Genomic DNA, 17,003 nt, shown 5'->3' on the forward strand with positions numbered 1-17,003 from the left:
TGTTACTGGCAATTACACCCAGGATCTTACCTACACAGCTTCTACGCCGCCATCTTTGTTACTGGCAATTACACCCAGCATCTGAACTACACAGCTTCTACGCCGCCATCTTTGTTACTGGCAATTACACCTAGGATCTGAACTACACAGCTTCTATGCCGCCATCTTTGTTACTGGCAATTACACCCAGCATCTGAACTACACAGCTTCTACGCCGCCATCTTTGTTACTGGCAATTACACCCAGGATCTGAACTACACAGCTTCTACGCCGCCATCTTTGTTACTGGCAATTACACCCAGGATCTGAACTACACAGCTTCTACGCCGCCATCTTTGTTACTGGCAATTACACCCAGGATCTGAACTACACAGCTTCTATGCCGCCATCTTTGTTACTGGCAATTACACCCAGGATCTGAACTACACAGCTTCTACGCCGCCATCTTTGTTACTGGCAATTACACCCAGGATCTGAACTACACAGCTTCTACGCCGCCATCTTTGTTACTGACAATTACACCCAGGATCTGAACCACACAGCTTCTACGCCGCCATCTTTGTTACTGGCAATTACACCCAGGATCTGAACTACACAGCTTCTACGCCGCCATCTTTGTTACTGGCAATTACACCCAGGATCTGAACTACACAGCTTCTATGCCGCCATCTTTGTTACTGGCAATTACACCCAGGATCTGAACTACACAGCTTCTACGCCGCCATCTTTGTTACTGGCAATTACACCCAGGATCTGAACTACACAGCTTCTATGCCGCCATCTTTGTTACTGGCAATTACACCACGAATCTGAACAACACAGCTTCTACGCCGCCATCTTTGTTACTGGCAATTACACCCAGGATCTGAACTACACAGCTTCTGCGCCACCATCTTTGTTACTGGCAATTACACCCAGGATCTGAACTACACAGCTTCTACGCCACCATCTTTGTTACTGGCAATTACACCCAGGATCTGAACTACACAGCTTCTATGCCGCCATCTTTGTTACTGGCAATTACACCCAGGATCTGAACTACACAGTTTCTACGCCACCATCTTTGTTACTGGCAATTACACCCAGGATCTGAACTACACAGCTTCTACGCCGCCATCTTTGTTACTGGCAATTACACCCAGGATCTGAACTACACAGCTTCTATGCCGCCATCTTTGTTACTGGCAATTACACCCAGGATCTGAACTACACAGTTTCTACGCCGCCATCTTTGTTACTGGCAATTACACCCAGGATCTGAACTCCACAGCTTCTACGCCACCATCTTTGTTACTGGCAATTACACCCAGGATCTGAACTACACAGCTTCTACGCCACCATCTTTGTTACTGGCAATTACACCCAGGATCTGAACTACACAGCTTTTACGCCACCATCTTTGTTACTGGCAATTACACCCAGGATTTGAACTACACAGCTTCTACGCCACCATCTTTGTTACTGGCAATTACACCCAGGATCTGAACTACACAGCTTCTATGCCGCCATCTTTTTTTACTGGCAATTACACCCAGGATCTGAACTACACAGCTTCTACGCCGCCATCTTTGTTACTGGCAATTACACCCAGGATCTGAACTACACAGCTTCTACGCCGCCATCTTTGTTACTGGCAATTACACCCAGGATCTGAACTACACAGCTTCTACGCCGCCACCTTTGTTACTGGCAATTACACCCAGGATCTGAACTACACAGCTTCTACGCCGCCATCTTTGTTACTGGCAATTACACCCAGGATCTGAACTACACAGCTTCTACGCCGCCATCTTTGTTACTGGCAATTACACCCAGGATCTGAACTACACAGCTTCTACGCCGCCATCTTTGTTACTGGCAATTACACCCAGGATCTGAACTACACAGCTTCTATGCCGCCATCTTTGTTACTGGCAATTACACCCAGCATCTGAACTACACAGCTTCTACGCCGCCATCTTTGTTACTGGCAATTACACCCAGGATCTGAACTACACAGCTATTACGCCGCCATCTTTGTTACTGGCAATTACACCCAGGATCTGAACTACACAGCTTCTACGCCACCATCTTTGTTACTGGCAATTACACCCAGGATCTGAACTACACAGCTTCTACGCCACCATCTTTGTTACTGGCAATTACACCCAGGATTTGAACTACACAGCTTCTACGCCACCATCTTTGTTACTGGCAATTACACCCAGGATCTGAACTACACAGCTTCTACGCCGCCATCTTTTTTTACTGGCAATTACACCCAGGATCTGAACTACACAGCTTCTACGCCGCCATCTTTGTTACTGGCAATTACACCCAGGATCTGAACTACACAGCTTCTACGCCGCCATCTTTGTTACTGGCAATTACACCCAGGATCTGAACTACACAGCTTCTACGCCGCCATCTTTGTTACTGGCAATTACACCCAGGATCTGAACTACACAGCTTCTACGCCGCCATCTTTGTTACTGGCAATTACACCCAGGATCTGAACTACACAGCTTCTACGCCGCCATCTTTGTTACTGGCAATTACACCCAGGATCTGAACTACACAGCTTCTATGCCGCCATCTTTGTTACTGGCAATTACACCCAGGATCTGAACTACACTGCTTCTACGCCGCCATCTTTGTTACTGGCAATTACACCCAGGATCTGAACTACACAGCTTCTACGCCGCCATCTTTGTTACTGGCAATTACACCCAGGATCTGAACTACACAGCTTCTACGCCGCCATCTTTGTTACTGGCAATTACACCCAGGATCTGAACTACACAGCTTCTATGCCACCATCTTTGTTACTGGCAATTACACCCAGGATCTGAACTACACAGCTTCTACGCCGCCATCTTTGTTACTGGCAATTACACCCAGGATCTGACCTACACAGCTTCTACGCAGCCATCTTTGTTACTGGCAATTACACCCAGGATCTGAACTACACAGCTTCTACGCCGCCATCTTTGTTACTGGCAATTACACCCAGGATCTGAACTACACAGCTTCTATGCCGCCATCTTTGTTACTGGCAATTACACCCAGGATCTGAACTACACAGTTTCTACGCCGCCATCTTTGTTACTGGCAATTACACCCAGGATCTGAACTACACAGCTTCTACGCCGCCATCTTTGTTACTGGCAATTACACCCAGGATCTGAACTACACAGCTTCTATGCCGCCATCTTTGTTACTGGCAATTACACCCAGGATCTGAACTACACAGTTTCTACGCCACCATCTTTGTTACTGGCAATTACACCCAGGATCTGAACTACACAGCTTCTACGCCGCCATCTTTGTTACTGGCAATTACACCCAGGATCTGAACTACACAGCTTCTATGCCGCCATCTTTGTTACTGGCAATTACACCCAGGATCTGAACTACACAGTTTCTACGCCGCCATCTTTGTTACTGGCAATTACACCCAGGATCTGAACTCCACAGCTTCTACGCCACCATCTTTGTTACTGGCAATTACACCCAGGATCTGAACTACACAGCTTCTACGCCACCATCTTTGTTACTGGCAATTACACCCAGGATCTGAACTACACAGCTTTTACGCCACCATCTTTGTTACTGGCAATTACACCCAGGATTTGAACTACACAGCTTCTACGCCACCATCTTTGTTACTGGCAATTACACCCAGGATCTGAACTACACAGCTTCTATGCCGCCATCTTTTTTTACTGGCAATTACACCCAGGATCTGAACTACACAGCTTCTACGCCGCCATCTTTGTTACTGGCAATTACACCCAGGATCTGAACTACACAGCTTCTACGCCGCCATCTTTGTTACTGGCAATTACACCCAGGATCTGAACTACACAGCTTCTACGCCGCCACCTTTGTTACTGGCAATTACACCCAGGATCTGAACTACACAGCTTCTACGCCGCCATCTTTGTTACTGGCAATTACACCCAGGATCTGAACTACACAGCTTCTACGCCGCCATCTTTGTTACTGGCAATTACACCCAGGATCTGAACTACACAGCTTCTACGCCGCCATCTTTGTTACTGGCAATTACACCCAGGATCTGAACTACACAGCTTCTATGCCGCCATCTTTGTTACTGGCAATTACACCCAGCATCTGAACTACACAGCTTCTACGCCGCCATCTTTGTTACTGGCAATTACACCCAGGATCTGAACTACACAGCTATTACGCCGCCATCTTTGTTACTGGCAATTACACCCAGGATCTGAACTACACAGCTTCTACGCCACCATCTTTGTTACTGGCAATTACACCCAGGATCTGAACTACACAGCTTCTACGCCACCATCTTTGTTACTGGCAATTACACCCAGGATTTGAACTACACAGCTTCTACGCCACCATCTTTGTTACTGGCAATTACACCCAGGATCTGAACTACACAGCTTCTACGCCGCCATCTTTTTTTACTGGCAATTACACCCAGGATCTGAACTACACAGCTTCTACGCCGCCATCTTTGTTACTGGCAATTACACCCAGGATCTGAACTACACAGCTTCTACGCCGCCATCTTTGTTACTGGCAATTACACCCAGGATCTGAACTACACAGCTTCTACGCCGCCATCTTTGTTACTGGCAATTACACCCAGGATCTGAACTACACAGCTTCTACGCCGCCATCTTTGTTACTGGCAATTACACCCAGGATCTGAACTACACAGCTTCTACGCCGCCATCTTTGTTACTGGCAATTACACCCAGGATCTGAACTACACAGCTTCTATGCCGCCATCTTTGTTACTGGCAATTACACCCAGGATCTGAACTACACTGCTTCTACGCCGCCATCTTTGTTACTGGCAATTACACCCAGGATCTGAACTACACAGCTTCTACGCCGCCATCTTTGTTACTGGCAATTACACCCAGGATCTGAACTACACAGCTTCTACGCCGCCATCTTTGTTACTGGCAATTACACCCAGGATCTGAACTACACAGCTTCTATGCCACCATCTTTGTTACTGGCAATTACACCCAGGATCTGAACTACACAGCTTCTACGCCGCCATCTTTGTTACTGGCAATTACACCCAGGATCTGACCTACACAGCTTCTACGCAGCCATCTTTGTTACTGGCAATTACACCCAGGATCTGAACTACACAGCTTCTACGCCGCCATCTTTGTTACTGGCAATTACACCCAGGATCTGAACTACACAGCTTCTACGCCGCCATCTTTGTTACTGGCAATTACACCCAGGATCTGAACTACACAGCTTCTATGCCGCCATCTTTGTTACTGGCAATTACACCCAGGATCTGAACTACACAGCTTCTACGCCGCCATCTTTGTTACTGGCAATTACACCCAGGATCTGAACTACACAGCTTCTACGCCGCCATCTTTGTTACTGACAATTACACCCAGCATCTGAACTACACAGCTTCTACGCCGCCATCTTTGTTACTGGCAATTACACCCAGGATCTGAACTACACAGCTATTACGCCGCCATCTTTGTTACTGGCAATTACACCCAGGATCTGAACTACACAGCTTCTACGCCACCATCTTTGTTACTGGCAATTACACCCAGGATCTGAACTACACAGCTTCTACGCCACCATCTTTGTTACTGGCAATTACACCCAGGATTTGAACTACACAGCTTCTACGCCACCATCTTTGTTACTGGCAATTACACCCAGGATCTGAACTACACAGCTTCTACGCCGCCATCTTTTTTTACTGGCAATTACACCCAGGATCTGAACTACACAGCTTCTACGCCGCCATCTTTGTTACTGGCAATTACACCCAGGATCTGAACTACACAGCTTCTACGCCGCCATCTTTGTTACTGGCAATTACACCCAGGATCTGAACTACACAGCTTCTACGCCGCCATCTTTGTTACTGGCAATTACACCCAGGATCTGAACTACACAGCTTCTACGCCGCCATCTTTGTTACTGGCAATTACACCCAGGATCTGAACTACACAGCTTCTACGCCGCCATCTTTGTTACTGGCAATTACACCCAGGATCTGAACTACACAGCTTCTATGCCGCCATCTTTGTTACTGGCAATTACACCCAGGATCTGAACTACACTGCTTCTACGCCGCCATCTTTGTTACTGGCAATTACACCCAGGATCTGAACTACACAGCTTCTACGCCGCCATCTTTGTTACTGGCAATTACACCCAGGATCTGAACTACACAGCTTCTACGCCGCCATCTTTGTTACTGGCAATTACACCCAGGATCTGAACTACACAGCTTCTATGCCACCATCTTTGTTACTGGCAATTACACCCAGGATCTGAACTACACAGCTTCTACGCCGCCATCTTTGTTACTGGCAATTACACCCAGGATCTGACCTACACAGCTTCTACGCAGCCATCTTTGTTACTGGCAATTACACCCAGGATCTGAACTACACAGCTTCTACGCCGCCATCTTTGTTACTGGCAATTACACCCAGGATCTGAACTACACAGCTTCTACGCCGCCATCTTTGTTACTGGCAATTACACCCAGGATCTGAACTACACAGCTTCTATGCCGCCATCTTTGTTACTGGCAATTACACCCAGGATCTGAACTACACAGCTTCTACGCCGCCATCTTTGTTACTGGCAATTACACCCAGGATCTGAACTACACAGCTTCTACGCCGCCATCTTTGTTACTGACAATTACACCCAGGATCTGAACCACACAGCTTCTACGCCGCCATCTTTGTTACTGGCAATTACACCCAGGATCTGAACTACACAGCTTCTACGCCGCCATCTTTGTTACTGGCAATTACACCCAGGATCTGAACTACACAGCTTCTATGCCGCCATCTTTGTTACTGGCAATTACACCCAGGATCTTAACTACACAGCTTCTACGCCGCCATCTTTGTTACTGGCAATTACACCCAGGATCTGAACTACACAGCTTCTATGCCGCCATCTTTGTTACTGGCAATTACACCCAGGATCTGAACTACACAGCTTCTACGCCGCCATCTTTGTTACTGGCAATTACACCCAGGATCTGAACTACACAGCTTCTACGCCGCCATCTTTGTTACTGGCAATTACACCCAGGATCTGACCTACACAGCTTCTACGCAGCCATCTTTGTTACTGGCAATTACACCCAGGATCTGAACTACACAGCTTCTACGCCGCCATCTTTGTTACTGGCAATTACACCCAGGATCTGAACTACACAGCTTCTATGCCGCCATTTTTGTTACTGGCAATTACACCCAGCATCTGAACTACACAGCTTCTACGCCGCCATCTTTGTTACTGGCAATTACACCCAGGATCTGAACTACACAGCTTCTACGCCGCCATCTTTGTTACTGGCAATTACACCCAGGATCTGAACTACACAGCTTCTACGCCGCCATCTTTGTTACTGGCAATTACACCCAGGATCTGAACTACACAGCTTCTACGCCGCCATCTTTATTACTGGCAATTACACCCAGGATCTGAACTACACAGCTTCTACGCCGCCATCTTTGTTACTGGCAATTACACCCAGGATCTGAACTACACAGCTTCTACGCCGCCATCTTTGTTACTGGCAATTACACCCTGGATCTGAACTACACAGCTTCTACGCCGCCATCTTTGTTACTGGCAATTACACCCAGGATCTGAACTACACAGCTTCTGTGCCGCCATCTTTGTTACTGGCAATTACACCCAGCATCTGAACTACACAGCTTCTACGCCGCCATCTTTGTTACTGGCAATTACACCCAGGATCTTACCTACACAGCTTCTACGCCGCCATCTTTGTTACTGGCAATTACACCCAGCATCTGAACTACACAGCTTCTACGCCGCCATCTTTGTTACTGGCAATTACACCTAGGATCTGAACTACACAGCTTCTATGCCGCCATCTTTGTTACTGGCAATTACACCCAGCATCTGAACTACACAGCTTCTACGCCGCCATCTTTGTTACTGGCAATTACACCCAGGATCTGAACTACACAGCTTCTACGCCGCCATCTTTGTTACTGGCAATTACACCCAGGATCTGAACTACACAGCTTCTACGCCGCCATCTTTGTTACTGGCAATTACACCCAGGATCTGAACTACACAGCTTCTACGCCGCCATCTTTGTTACTGGCAATTACACCTAGGATCTGAACTACACAGCTTCTACGCCGTCATCTTTGTTACTGGCAATTACACCCAGGATCTGAACTACACAGCTTCTACGCCGCCATCTTTGTTACTGGCAATTACACCCAGGATCTGAACTACACAGCTTCTACGCCGCCATCTTTGTTACTGGCAATTACACCCAGGATCTGAACTACACAGCTTCTACGCCGCCATCTTTGTTACTGGCAATTACACCCAGGATCTGACCTACACAGCTTCTACGCCGCCATCTTTGTTACTGGCAATTACACCCAGGATCTGAACTACACAGCTTCTACGCCGCCATCTTTGTTACTGGCAATTACACCCAGGATCTGAACTACACAGCTTCTACGCCGCCATCTTTGTTACTGGCAATTACACCCAGGATCTGAACTACACAGCTTCTACGCCGCCATCTTTGTTACTGGCAATTACACCCAGGATCTGAACTACACAGCTTCTACGCCGCCATCTTTGTTACTGGCAATTACACCCAGGATCTGAACTACACAGCTTCTACGCCGCCATCTTTGTTACTGGCAATTACACCCAGGATCTGAACTACACAGCTTCTATGCCGCCATCTTTGTTACTGGCAATTACACCCAGGATCTGAACTACACAGCTTCTACGCCGCCATCTTTGTTACTGGCAATTACACCCAGGATCTGAACTACACAGCTTCTACGCCGCCATCTTTGTTACTGGCAATTACACCCAGGATCTGAACTACACAGCTTCTACGCCGCCATCTTTGTTACTGGCAATTACACCCAGGATCTGAACTACACAGCTTCTACGCCGCCATCTTTGTTACTGGCAATTACACCCAGGATCTGAACTACACAGCTTCTATGCCGCCATCTTTGTTACTGGCAATTACACCCAGGATCTGAACTACACAGCTTCTACGCCGCCATCTTTGTTACTGGCAATTACACCCAGGATCTGAACTACACAGCTTCTACGCCGCCATCTTTGTTACTGGCAATTACACCCAGGATCTGAACTACACAGCTTCTATGCCGCCATCTTTGTTACTGGCAATTACACCCAGGATCTGAACTACACAGCTTCTATGCCGCCATCTTTGTTACTGGCAATAACACCCAGGATCTGAACTACACAGCTTCTACGCCGCCATCTTTGTTACTGGCAATTACACACAGGATCTGAACTACACAGCTTCTACGCCGCCATCTTTGTTACTGGCAATTACACCCAGGATCTGAACTACACAGCTTCTATGCCGCCATCTTTGTTACTGGCAATTACACCCAGGATCTGAACTACACAGCTTCTACGCCGTCATCTTTGTTACTGGCAATTACACCCAGGATCTGAACTACACAGCTTCTATGCCGCCATCTTTGTTACTGGCAATTACACCCAGGATCTGAACTACACAGCTTCTACGCCGCCATCTTTGTTACTGGCAATTACACCCAGGATCTGAACTACACAGCTTCTACGCCGCCATCTTTGTTACTGGCAATTTCACCCAGGATCTGAACTACACAGCTTCTATGGCGCCATCTTTGTTACTGGCAATTACACCCAGGATCTGAACTACACAGCTTCTATGCCGCCATCTTTGTTACTGGCAATTACACCCAGGATCTGAACTACACAGCTTCTACGCCGCCATCTTTGTTACTGGCAATTACACCCAGGATCTGAACTACGCAGCTTCTACGCCGCCATCTTTGTTACTGGCAATTACACCCAGGATCTGAACTACACAGCTTCTACGCCGCCATCTTTGTTACTGGCAATTACACCCAGGATCTGAACTACACAGCTTCTACGCCGCCATCTTTGTTACTGGCAATTACACCCAGGATCTGAACTACACAGCTTCTACGCCGTCATCTTTGTTACTGGCAATTACACCCAGGATCTGAACTACACAGCTTCTATGCTGCCATCTTTGTTACTGGCAATTACACCCAGGATCTGAACTACACAGATTCTACGCCGCCATCTTTGTTACTGGCAATTACACCCAGGATCTGAACTACACAGCTTCTACGCCGCCATCTTTGTTACTGGCAATTACACCCAGCATCTGAACTACACAGCTTCTACGCCGCCATCTTTGTTACTGGCAATTACACCCAGGATCTGAACTACACAGCTTCTACGCCGCCATCTTTGTTACTGGCAATTACACCCAGGATCTGAACTACACAGCTTCTACGCCGCCATCTTTTTTACTGGCAATTACACCCAGGATCTGAACTACACAGCTTCTACGCCGCCATCTTTGTTACTGGCAATTACACCCAGGATCTGAACTACACAGCTTCTACGCCGTCATCTTTGTTACTGGCAATTACACCCAGGATCTGAACTACACAGCTTCTATGCCGCCATCTTTGTTACTGGCAATTACACCCAGGATCTGAACTACACAGCTTCTACGCCGCCATCTTTGTTACTGGCAATTACACCCAGGATCTGAACTACACAGCTTCTACGCCGCCATCTTTGTTACTGGCAATTACACCCAGGATCTGAACTACACAGCTTCTACGCCGCCATATTTGTTACTGGCAATTACACCCAGGATCTGAACTACACAGCTTCTACGCCGCCATCTTTGTTACTGGCAATTACACCCAGGATCTGAACTACACAGCTTCTACGCTGCCATCTTTGTTACTGGCAATTACACCCAGGATCTGAACTACACAGCTTCTACGCCGCCATCTTTGTTACTGGCAATTACACCCAGGATCTGAACTACACAGCTTCTACGCCGCCATCTTTGTTACTGGCAATTACACCCAGGATCTGAACTACACAGCTTCTACGCCGCCATCTTTGTTACTGGCAATTACACCCAGGATCTGAACTACACAGCTTCTACGCCGCCATCTTTGTTACTGGCAATTACACCCAGGATCTGAACTACACAGCTTCTACGCCGCCATCTTTGTTACTGGCAATTACACCCAGGATCTGAACTACACAGCTTCTACGCCGCCATCTTTGTTACTGGCAATTACACCCAGGATCTGAACTACACAGCTTCTACGCCGCCATCTTTGTTACTGGCAATTACACCCAGGATCTGAACTACACAGCTTCTACGCCGCCATCTTTGTTACTGGCAATTACACCCAGGATCTGAACTACACAGCTTCTACGCCGCCATCTTTGTTACTGGCAATTTCACCCAGGATCTGAACTACACAGCTTCTATGGCGCCATCTTTGTTACGGGCAATTACACCCAGGATCTGAACTACACAGCTTCTATGCCGCCATCTTTGTTACTGGCAATTACACCCAGGATCTGAACTACACAGCTTCTACGCCGCCATCTTTGTTACTGGCAATTAAACCCAGGATCTGAACTACGCAGCTTCTACGCCGCCATCTTTGTTACTGGCAATTACACCCAGGATCTGAACTACGCAGCTTCTACGCCGCCATCTTTGTTACTGGCAATTACACCCAGGATCTGAACTACACAGCTTCTACGCCGCCATCTTTGTTACTGGCAATTACACCCAGGATCTGAACTACACAGCTTCTACGCCGCCATCTTTGTTACTGGCAATTACACCCAGGATCTGAACTACACAGCTTCTACGCCGCCATCTTTGTTACTGGCAATTACACCCAGGATCTGAACTACACAGCTTCTACGCCGCCATCTTTGTTACTGGCAATTACACCCAGGATCTGAACTACACAGCTTCTATGCCGCCATCTTTGTTACTGGCAATTACACCCAGCATCTGAACTACACAGCTTCTACGCCGCCATCTTTGTTACTGGCAATTACACCCAGGATCTGAACTACACAGCTTCTACGCCGCCATCTTTGTTACTTGCAATTACACCCAGCATCTGAACTACACAGCTTCTACGCCGCCATCTTTGTTACTGGCAATTACACCTAGGATCTGAACTACACAGCTTCTATGCCGCCATCTTTGTTACTGGCAATTACACCCAGCATCTGAACTACACAGCTTCTACGCCGCCATCTTTGTTACTGGCAATTACACCCAGGATCTGAACTACACAGCTTCTACGCCGCCATATTTGTTACTGGCAATTTCACCCAGGATCTGAACTACACAGCTTCTACGCCGCCATCTTTGTTACGGGCAATTACACCCAAGATCTGAACGACACAGCTTCTATGCCGCCATCTTTGTTACTGGCAATTACACCCAGGATCTGAACTACACAGCTTCTACGCCGCCATCTTTGTTACTGGCAATTAAACCCAGGATCTGAACTACGCAGCTTCTACGCCGCCATCTTTGTTACTGGCAATTACACCCAGGATCTGAACTACGCAGCTTCTACGCCGCCATCTTTGTTACTGGCAATTACACCCAGGATCTGAACTACACAGCTTCTACGCCGCCATCTTTGTTACTGGCAATTACACCCAGGATCTGAACTACACAGCTTCTACGCCGCCATCTTTGTTACTGGCAATTACACCCAGGATCTGAACTACACAGCTTCTACGCCGCCATCTTTGTTACTGGCAATTACACCCAGGATCTGAACTACACAGCTTCTATGCCGCCATCTTTGTTACTGGCAATTACACCCAGCATCTGAACTACACAGCTTCTACGCCGCCATCTTTGTTACTGGCAATTACACCCAGGATCTGAACTACACAGCTTCTACGCCGCCATCTTTGTTACTTGCAATTACACCCAGCATCTGAACTACACAGCTTCTACGCCGCCATCTTTGTTACTGGCAATTACACCTAGGATCTGAACTACACAGCTTCTATGCCGCCATCTTTGTTACTGGCAATTACACCCAGCATCTGAACTACACAGCTTCTACGCCGCCATCTTTGTTACTGGCAATTACACCCAGGATCTGAACTACACAGCTTCTACGCCGCCATCTTTGTTACTGGCAATTACACCCAGGATCTGAACTACACAGCTTCTACGCCGCTATCTTTGTTACTGGCAATTACACCCAGGATCTGAACTACACAGCTTCTATGCCGCCATCTTTGTTACTGGCAATTACACCCAGAATCTGAACCACACAGCTTCTACGCCGCCATCTTTGTTACTGGCAATTACACCCAGGATCTGAACTACACAGCTTCTACGCCGCCATCTTTGTTACTGACAATTACACCCAGGATCTGAACCACACAGCTTCTACGCCGCCATCTTTGTTACTGGCAATTACACCCAGGATCTGAACTACACAGCTTCTACGCCGCCATCTTTGTTACTGGCAATTACACCCAGGATCTGAACTACACAGCTTCTATGCCGCCATCTTTGTTACTGGCAATTACACCCAGGATCTGAACTACACAGCTTCTACGCCGCCATCTTTGTTACTGGCAATTACACCCAGGATCTGAACTACACAGCTTCTATGCCGCCATCTTTGTTACTGGCAATTACACCCAGGATCTGAACTACACAGCTTCTACGCCGCCATCTTTGTTACTGGCAATTACACCCAGGATCTGAACTACACAGCTTCTATGCCGCCATCTTTGTTACTGGCAATTACACCCAGGATCTGAACTACACAGCTTCTATGCCGCCATCTTTGTTACTGGCAATTACACCCAGGATCTGAACTACACAGCTTCTATGCCGCCATCTTTGTTACTGGCAATTACACCCAGCATCTGAACTACACAGCTTCTACGCCGCCATCTTTGTTACTGGCAATTACACCCAGGATCTGAACTACACAGCTTCTACGCCGCCATCTTTGTTACTGGCAATTACACCCAGGATCTGAACTACACAGCTTCTACGCCGCCATCTTTGTTACTGGCAATTACACCCAGGATCTGAACTACACAGCTTCTATGCCGCCATCTTTGTTACTGGCAATTACACCCAGGATCTGAACTACACAGTTTCTACGCCACCATCTTTGTTACTGGCAATTACACCCAGGATCTGAACTACACAGCTTCTATGCCGCCATCTTTGTTACTGGCAATTACACCCAGGATTTGAACTACACAGCTTCTACGCCGCCATCTTTGTTACTGGCAATTACACCCAGGATCTGAACTACACAGCTTCTATGCCGCCATCTTTGTTACTGGCAATTACACCCAGGATCTGAACTACACAGCTTCTATGCCGCCATCTTTGTTACTGGCAATTACACCCAGGATCTGAACTACACAGTTTCTACGCCGCCATCTTTGTTACTGGCAATTACACCCAGGATCTGAACTACACAGCTTCTACGCCGCCATCTTTGTTACTGGCAATTACACCCAGGATCTGAACTACACAGCTTCTACGCCACCATCTTTGTTACTGGCAATTACACCCAGGATCTGAACTACACAGCTTCTACGCCACCATCTTTGTTACTGGCAATTACACCCAGGATCTGAACTACACAGCTTCTACGCCACCATCTTTGTTACTGGCAATTACACCCAGGATCTGAACTACACAGCTTCTACGCCGCCATCTTTGTTACTGGCAATTACACCCAGGATGTGAACTACACAGCTTCTACGCCACCATCTTTGTTACTGGCAATTACACCCAGGATGTGAACTACACAGCTTCTACGCCACCATCTTTGTTACTGGCAATTACACCCAGGATCTGAACTACACAGCTTCTACGCCGCCATCTTTGTTACTGGCAATTACACCCAGGATCTGAACTACACAGCTTCTACGCCGCCATCTTTGTTACTGGCAATTACACCCAGGATCTGAACTACACAGCTTCTACGCCGCCATCTTTGTTACTGGCAATTACACCCAGGATATGAACGACACAGCTTCTATGCCGCCATCTTTGTTACTGGCAATTACACCCAGGATCTGAACTACACAGCTTCTACGCCGCCATCTTTGTTACTGGCAATTAAACCCAGGATCTGAACTACGCAGCTTCTACGCCGCCATCTTTGTTACTGGCAATTACACCCAGGATCTGAACTACGCAGCTTCTACGCCGCCATCTTTGTTACTGGCAATTACACCCAGGATCTGAACTACACAGCTTCTACGCCGCCATCTTTGTTACTGGCAATTACACCCAGGATCTGAACTACACAGCTTCTACGCCGCCATCTTTGTTACTGGCAATTACACCCAGGATCTGAACTACACAGCTTCTACGCCGCCATCTTTGTTACTGGCAATTACACCCAGGATCTGAACTACACAGCTTCTATGCCGCCATCTTTGTTACTGGCAATTACACCCAGCATCTGAACTACACAGCTTCTACGCCGCCATCTTTGTTACTGGCAATTACACCCAGGATCTGAACTACACAGCTTCTACGCCGCCATCTTTGTTACTTGCAATTACACCCAGCATCTGAACTACACAGCTTCTACGCCGCCATCTTTGTTACTGGCAATTACACCTAGGATCTGAACTACACAGCTTCTATGCCGCCATCTTTGTTACTGGCAATTACACCCAGCATCTGAACTACACAGCTTCTACGCCGCCATCTTTGTTACTGGCAATTACACCCAGGATCTGAACTACACAGCTTCTACGCCGCCATCTTTGTTACTGGCAATTACACCCAGGATCTGAACTACACAGCTTCTACGCCGCTATCTTTGTTACTGGCAATTACACCCAGGATCTGAACTAAACAGCTTCTATGCCGCCATCTTTGTTACTGGCAATTACACCCAGAATCTGAACCACACAGCTTCTACGCCGCCATCTTTGTTACTGGCAATTACACCCAGGATCTGAACTACACAGCTTCTACGCCGCCATCTTTGTTACTGACAATTACACCCAGGATCTGAACCACACAGCTTCTACGCCGCCATCTTTGTTACTGACAATTACACCCAGGATCTGAACCACACAGCTTCTACGCCGCCATCTTTGTTACTGGCAATTACACCCAGGATCTGAACTACACAGCTTCTACGCCGCCATCTTTGTTACTGGCAATTACACCCAGGATCTGAACTACACAGCTTCTATGCCGCCATCTTTGTTACTGGCAATTACACCCAGGATCTGAACTACACAGCTTCTACGCCGCCATCTTTGTTACTGGCAATTACACCCAGGATCTGAACTACACAGCTTCTATGCCGCCATCTTTGTTACTGGCAATTACACCCAGGATCTGAACTACACAGCTTCTACGCCGCCATCTTTGTTACTGGCAATTACACCCAGGATCTGAACTACACAGCTTCTATGCCGCCATCTTTGTTACTGGCAATTACACCCAGGATCTGAACTACACAGCTTCTATGCCGCCATCTTTGTTACTGGCAATTACACCCAGCATCTGAACTACACAGCTTCTACGCCGCCATCTTTGTTACTGGCAATTACACCCAGGATCTGAACTACACAGCTTCTACGCCGCCATCTTTGTTACTGGCAATTACACCCAGGATCTGAACTACACAGCTTCTACGCCGCCATCTTTGTTACTGGCAATTACACCCAGGATCTGAACTACACAGCTTCTATGCCGCCATCTTTGTTACTGGCAATTACACCCAGGATCTGAACTACACAGTTTCTACGCCACCATCTTTGTTACTGGCAATTACACCCAGGATCTGAACTACACAGCTTCTATGCCGCCATCTTTGTTACTGGCAATTACACCCAGGATTTGAACTACACAGCTTCTACGCCGCCATCTTTGTTACTGGCAATTACACCCAGGATCTGAACTACACAGCTTCTATGCCGCCATCTTTGTTACTGGCAATTACACCCAGGATCTGAACTACACAGTTTCTACGCCGCCATCTTTGTTACTGGCAATTACACCCAGGATCTGAACTACACAGCTTCTACGCCACCATCTTTGTTACTGGCAATTACACCCAGGATCTGAA

General features: G+C 47.4%; 1 protein-coding gene across 1 annotated transcript in view; it reads right to left on the bottom strand.

Annotated features, from left to right (window-relative positions):
• LOC145287734 (transmembrane protein 214-A-like) overlaps positions 1-17,003 on the bottom strand; it is a 119,836-nt gene that overhangs the window by 56,785 nt on the left and 46,048 nt on the right. The window lies entirely within an intron of this gene.

Source organism: Euprymna scolopes, chromosome 11 (genome assembly GCF_053919585.1).
Source record: "Euprymna scolopes isolate OS-2025 chromosome 11, ASM5391958v1, whole genome shotgun sequence".
In the NCBI taxonomy this organism is placed as follows: domain Eukaryota; kingdom Metazoa; phylum Mollusca; class Cephalopoda; order Sepiida; family Sepiolidae; genus Euprymna; species Euprymna scolopes.